This window comes from Hyperolius riggenbachi, chromosome 6 (genome assembly GCF_040937935.1).
Source record: "Hyperolius riggenbachi isolate aHypRig1 chromosome 6, aHypRig1.pri, whole genome shotgun sequence".
Taxonomy (NCBI): domain Eukaryota; kingdom Metazoa; phylum Chordata; class Amphibia; order Anura; family Hyperoliidae; genus Hyperolius; species Hyperolius riggenbachi.
Window position 1 is genome coordinate 118,670,213 of NC_090651.1, and position 7,383 is coordinate 118,677,595.

Consider the following 7,383-nt stretch of genomic DNA (forward strand, 5'->3'; position numbering starts at 1 on the left):
TGCCTGGGGAACCTAATACAGTGTTCCCCCTTCGAGCCACCGTAGTCAGGAAGTAACTGACGTCACTTGCCTCCAGCCGTCTCCGCTCGGTGAGCGGCCAATGGGGAGGCGTGACGTGATGGCCAGGGGGGTGGCGTGTTTAGCGGCGTGTTTAGCGGCAAATCGCCGCACGCAGGCATAGGAAGGACTTATAAGTCAGCCTGCAATAGCACCCTCCTTGTAGCCTCCGTAGAAGCGCAAATCGCGCGAAACGGCTGTCAGGCTCTGCACCCACCGCACCATCCACAGCCACCAACGGTATGTGTTTCCCCAATTTGTATGGATAAGGATTTTCATCACTGCATGATTTTACTGATGTTGGAATAAAGTATATGACAGCAGTGCCGGCGCTTTCCTCTTCTCTTCAGTATAATGATGTGACTTTGGCCTGAGCACGCTGAGGATTTACTCTACACATACCCCTGCATGGGACTGAGCAGCTCCCCTCTCTCCCTCCTCCTCCCTGGATGCAAAACGGTTCTTGCAGTGCCAGCAATTCTTTTCCTTTCTTTTCACTACTATACCGCCTGGCCAATCAGTACCAGGCAGCGCTGAGGGGTGGATCGGGACTCCCGCTGACGTCACTACGTCGATGACGACATCGCGATCGTCGCCATGGCGATGGGGAAGCCGTAAAGGAAATCCCGTTCAGAGCGGGATTTCCTTATGGGCGAGTGCGCCGGCGGCGATCGGAGGGGTGGGAGGGACGTCGCAGGGAGGGGGGCATCATGTAGCTAGCGCTAGGCTAGCTACATGATAAAAAAAATGCAAAAAAACCTTCCCGCGGCCGCAGGGCCGCAGGAATTAGACCGGCAAGGAGGTTAATAAAACCTCCAGATGTCCTTCCCCTTCTTAGTAAGTATGTATAGAGGGTCACTTTTGACCTTCTACCTATGTATTTTAAAGTTTTAAAAAATAAACTTTATTATCTGAGCACTTTCTTCTGATGTCATCTTCTTGTGTATCTATTTTCATCTGTAATCTTGCTTGGAGATACTACCCTACCAAAACTATCCTACTGCTGCATCTTCAAACTTCTCGCCAAGAGCATGCTATTTTCATTTTATAGTGTAGAGGAGAGCGACGGAAGGTCATTGCTGCTGTGGTGGAGGGTGATGGTGCCAGATATCAGATGAATGTTGGAATACCCAAAACTATAGCAATCGGTCTGGAAACCTCTTCTTTTAGATAGTCTCAGTGCTAAAAAAAATAGCCTAGATGTCACCAGGTCCAAAGGGCAAACCAGCATAGACAAGGAAGATATCCTGAACCGAGAAAAGTTCAGACGACTTACAGGGCAAATGGGCTAAATATGCCTGCTGCTGCCAATGCCATTTTTTCAAGACAAAAGGGAAAACGAGAGAGGGATGCTCCCTGGTATGAAAGTAAGCAATGAGCCTATTGCTTGGTTTCTATGCAGCTCACCTTGTATGATGGGTGATAATGTCATGTAAAGATAATCAGCATAACAGGAATTTATTGTCTTCAGCTGCTATCATCCATAAATATGATGAATGGCAACAAATGTTTTCCTCTGGTGTTAAAGCACTACAGCACATGCGCTGCCCCGGCGGCCAGGAGCATTCTGCTCATGTGCAGTTACAAGTTTTTACCAACTGCACATGCACATAATGCTCCCAGCTATGGTAACATGACAGGACAGCGCATGTGCTTTAGCCAATGAATCAGCAAGTCGCAGACATTAATTTGGGAAAAAACAAGGGAGCCTGGAGGACTTCAAAGACTACAGGGGCTGGAAGAAGCCCCAAGTAAGTAAAACTCAACTTTTCCGCCCATCTCAGGTACACTTTAAGACTCTGATTAGCTCTGTGAGGGACCCAGGAGATTAATGTAGTTTGTGATTGTTCCAGAAGTATTAGCAACAATCTCATTAAACCAATTCAGAGGTATCAGTTTTTTATGTTCAGATATAAAAATTGTAAAAAAAAACCTCGAAATCTTCAGACCAAAAGTTAAGAACCATTAACTTTTACTATGAAGAAGCGATGTTGATCCTCCGAAACCACTAACTACATTACTCTCCTGGGAGCTAATCGGAGTCTTAACACCAATTTGAGACGCTTATTGCTGTTCATCATGTTTCTGGATGAGATCAATACAATACACGCCTGTTATGCTGATTATTGTTATAGACATTCTCTAGATGGTACATTTGCAAGGGCAGGGATCTCCAAGCGTTTCTTATTCTGCTGTAATTTATCATATGAACATACTGGTGATGTCTGAAACCACTCATCAACTATGTATGTATTTGTATGTTCTGATTGTACTGTCTCATGAAACTATGACACCTACAATTTTTTTTGTACTATGTACAGCACTACAGAAGATGTTGGTGCTATATAAATAAAAAATAATACCATATATACTTGAATATAAGCAGACCCGAGTATAAGCCAACCCCCCAACTTTTAACTAAAAAAAACAGGGAAATATGATTGACCCGAGTATAAGCTATACTCTCCACAATACTCCCTGTAAGCCTTATATGATTATACAAAACTGCAATATAATAAAAAAATGATAGAAATGCACCCTGTATGTATTTAGAGAGTTTAGCTTGTGTAATCCCCCCTCATTTGTGTCTAATCACAAGTTGTAATTTGATCTCTCCCAATGTCTCCTGACTGCCACGGCAGATAAGCTCATTTGAAAGCACAGGATGTTAATCAAAAAAAGTTTTTTTCTGCAAAGGTTATCATGCTGTTGTGTATCTTTTAGAGCAGAGAGTAAAGTTCTGAGTTCAGGTCCGCTTTAACCACTTAAGAACTGCAGTCATAAAACCCCTTAAGGACCAGAGCCTTTTTTTCCATTCAGACCACTGCAGCTTTAACGGTTTATTGCTCGGTCATACAACCTACCACCTAAATGAATTTTACCTCCTTTTCTTGTCACTAATACAGCTTTCTTTTGGTGCTATTTGATTGCTGCTGCGAGTTTTACTTTTTATTAGATTCATCAAAAAAGACATGAATTTTGTCAAAAAAATGACTTTTTTAACTTTCTGTGCTGACATTTTTCAAATAAAGTAAAATTTCCTATACATTTGAGCGCGAAAGTTATTCTGCTACATGTCTTTGATAAAATAAAAAAAAACATTCAGTGTATATTTATTGGATTGGGTAAAAGTTATAGCGTTTACAAACTATGGTGCCAAAAGTGAATTTTCCCATTTTCAAGCATCTCTGACTTTTCTGCCCACCTGTCATGTTTCATGAGGTGCTAAAATTCCAGGATAGTATAAATACCCCCCAAATGACCCCATTTTGGAAAGAAGACATCACAAAGTATTCACTGAGAGGCATGGTGAGTTCATAGAAGATTTTATTTTTTGTCACAAGTTAGCGGAAAATGACACTTTGTGACAAAAAAAAAAGTTTCCATTTATTCTAACTTGCGACAAAAAAAAATGAAATCTGCCACGGACTCACTATGCTCCTCTCTGAATACCTTGAAGGGTCTACTTTCCAAAATGGGGTCATTTGTGGGGTGTGTTTACTGTCCTGGCATTTTGGGGGGTGCTAAATTGTAAGCACCCCTGTAAAGCCTAAAGGTGCTCATTGGACTTTGGGCCCCTTAGCGCAGTTAGGCTACAAAAAAGTGCCACACATGTGGTATTGCCGTACTCAGGAGAAGTAGTCTAATGTGTTTTGGGGTGTATTTTTACACATACCCATGCTGGGTGGGAGAAATATCTCTGTAAATGACAATTTTTTTATTTTTTTTACACACAATTGTCCATTTACAGAGATCTTTCTCCCACTCAGCATGGGTATGTGTAAAAATACACCCCAAAACACATTGTACTACTTCTCCTGAGTACGGTGATACCACATGTGTGGCACTTTTTTGCACCCTAACTGCGCTAAGGGGCCCAAAGTCCAATGAGTACCTTTAGGATTTCACAGGTCATTTTGAGACATTTGTTTTTAAGACTACTCCTCACAGTTTAGGGCCCCTAAAATGCCAGGGCAATATAGGAACCCCACAAATGACCCCATTTTAGAAAGAAGACACCCCAAGGTATTCCGTTAGGAGTATGGTGAGTTCATAGAAGATTTTATTTTTTGTCACAAGTTAGCGGAAATTGATTTTAAGTGATTTTTTTCACAAAGTGTCATTTTCCGCTAACTTGTGACAAAAAATAAAATCTTCTATGAACTTACCGTACTCCTAACGGAATACCTTGGGGTGTCTTCTTTCTAAAATGGGGTCATTTGTGGAATTCCTATACTGCCCCGGCATTTTAGGGGCCCTAAACAGTGAGGAGTAGTCTTAAAAACAAATGTCTCAAAATGACCCTTGAAATCCTAAAGGTACTCATTGGACTTTGGGCCCCTTAGCGCACTTAGGGTGCAAAAAAGTGCCACACATGTGGTACCACCGTACTCAGGATAAGTAGTATAATGTGTTTTGGGGTGTATTTTTACATATACCCATGCTGGGTAGGAGAAATATCTCTGTAAATGACAATTGTTTGTTTTGTTTTACACACAATTGTCCATTTACAGGGAGATTTCTCCCACTCAGCATGGGTATGTGTAAAAATACACCCCAAAACACATTATACTACTTCTCCTGAGTACGGCGATACCACATGTGTGGCACTTTTTTGCACCCTAACTGCGCTAAGGGGCCCAAAGTCCAATGAGTACCTTTAGGATTTCACAGGTCATTTTTGTTTCAAGACTACTCCTCACGGTTTAGGGCCCCTAAAATGCCAGGGCAGTATAGGAACCCCACTAATGACCCCATTTTAGAAAGAAGACACCCCAAGGTATTCCGTTAGGAGTATGGTGAGTTCATAGAAGATTTTATTTTTTGCCACAAGTTAGCGGAAATTGATTTGAATTGTTTTTCTTCACAAAGTGTCATATTCCGCTAACTTGTGACAAAAAATAAAATCTTCTATGAACTCACCATACTCCTAACGGAATACCTTTGGGTGTCTTCTTTCTAGAATGGGGTCATTTGTGGGGTTCCTATACTGCCCTGGCATTTTAGGGGCCCTAAACCGTGAGGAATAGTCTTGAAACCAAATGTCGCAAAATGACCTGTGAAATCCTAAAGGTACTCATTGGACTTTGGGCCCCTTAGCGCACTTAGGGTGTAAAAAAGTGCCACACATGTGGTACCGCCGTACTCAGGAGAAGTAGTATAATGTGTTTTGTGGTGTATTTTTACACATACCCATGCTGGGTGGTAGAAATATCTCTGTACATGACAATTGTTTGATTTTTTTTACACACAATTGTCCATTTACAGAGATATTTCTCCCACCCAGCATGGGTATGTGTAAAAATACACCCCAAAACACATTATACTACTTCTCCTGAGTACGGCGATACCACATGTGTGACACTTTTTTGGCAGCCTAGGTGCGCTAAGGGGCCCAACGTCCTATTCACAGGTCATTTTGAGGCATTTGTTTTCTAGACTACTCCTCACGGTTTAGGGCCCCTAAAATGCCAGGGCAGTATAGGAACCCCACAAGTGACCCCATTTTAGAAAGAAGACACCCCAAGGTATTCCGTTAGGTGTATGGCGAGTTCATAGAAGATTTTATTTTTTGTCACAAGTTAGTGAAAAATGACACTTTGTGAAAAAAACAATAAAAATCAATTTCCGCTAACTTTTGACAAAAAATAAAATCTTCTATGGTCTATGAGGGGCCGAATTTTGTGGAACCGGTCATAAGCAGGGTGGCCTTTTAGATGACAGGTTGTATTGGGCCTGATCTGATGGATAGGAGTGCTAGGGGGGTGACAGGAGGTGATTGATGGGTGTCTCAGGGGGTGATTAGAGGGGAAAATAGATGCACTCAATGCACTGGGGAGGTGATCGGAAGGGGGTCTGAGGGGGATCTGAGGGTTTGGCCGAGTGATCAGGAGCCCACACGGGGCAAATTAGGGCCTGATCTGATGGGTAGGTGTGCTAGGGGGTGACAGGTGGTGACAGGAGATGATTGATGGGTGTCTCAAGGTGTGATTAGTGGGGGGAATAGATGCAAGTAATGCACTGGCGAGGTGATCAGGGCTGGGGTCTGAGGGTGTGGGCGGGTGATTGGGTGCCCTAGGGGCAGATAGGGGTCTAATCTGATGGGTAGCAGTGACAGGGGGTGATTGATGGGTAATTAGTGGGTGTTTAGAGGAGAGAACAGATGCAATGCACTTGGGAGGTGATCTGACTGCGGGTCTGCAGGCGATCGGATGGTGTGGGTGGGTGATCAGATTGCCCGCAAGGGGCAGGTTAGGGACTGATTGATGGGTGGCAGTGACAGGGGGTGATTGATGGGTGGCAGTGACAGGGGCTGATTGATGGGTGGCAGTGACAGGGGGTGAGTGATGGGTGATAGGTGATTGGCAGGTGATTGACAGGTGATCAGTGGGTTATTACAGGGAAGAACAGATGTAATTAATGCACCGGTGAATTGATAAGGGGGGGTCAGAGGGCAATCTGAGCGTGTGGGCGGGTGATTGGGTGCCCGCAAGGGGCAGATTAGGGTCTGATCTGATAGGTAAAAGTGACAGGTGGTGATAGGGGGTGATTGATGGGTGATTGATGGGTAATTAGTGGGTGTTTAGAGGAGAGAATAGATGTAAACAATGGATTTGGGATGTGATCTGATGTCGGATCTGCGGGCGATCTATTGGTGTGGGTGGGTGATCAGATTGCCTGCAAGGGGCAGGTTAGGGGCCGATTGTTGGGTGGCAGTGACAGGGGGTGACAGGGGGTGATTGATGGGTGATAGGTGATTGGCAAATGATTGACAGGTGATCAGTGGGTTATTACAGGGAAGAACAGATGTAATTAATGCACCGGTGAATTGATAAGGGGGGGTCAGAGGGCAATCTGAGCGTGTGGGCGGTTGATTGGGTGCCCGCAAGGGGCAGATTAGGGTCTGATCTGATAGGTAAAAGTGACAGGTGGTGATAGGGGGTGATTGATGGGTGATTGATGGGTAATTAGTGGGTGTTTAGAGGAGAGAATAGATGTAAACAATGGATTTGGGATGTGATCTGATGTCGGATCTGCGGGCGATCTATTGGTGTGGGTGGGTGATCAGATTGCCCGCAAGGGGCAGGTTAGGGGCTGATTGTTGGGTGGCAGTGACAGGGGGTGATTGATGGGTGATTGATGGGTGATTGACGGGTGATTGACAGGTGATCAGGGGGGATAGATGCATACAGTACAGGGGGGGGGGGGGTCTGGGGGGGGGGTCTGGGGAGAATCTGAGGGGTGGGAGGGTGATCAGGTGGGGGCAGGGGGGGGATTAAAAAAAATAGCGTTGACAGATAGTGACAGGGAGTGATTGATGGGTTA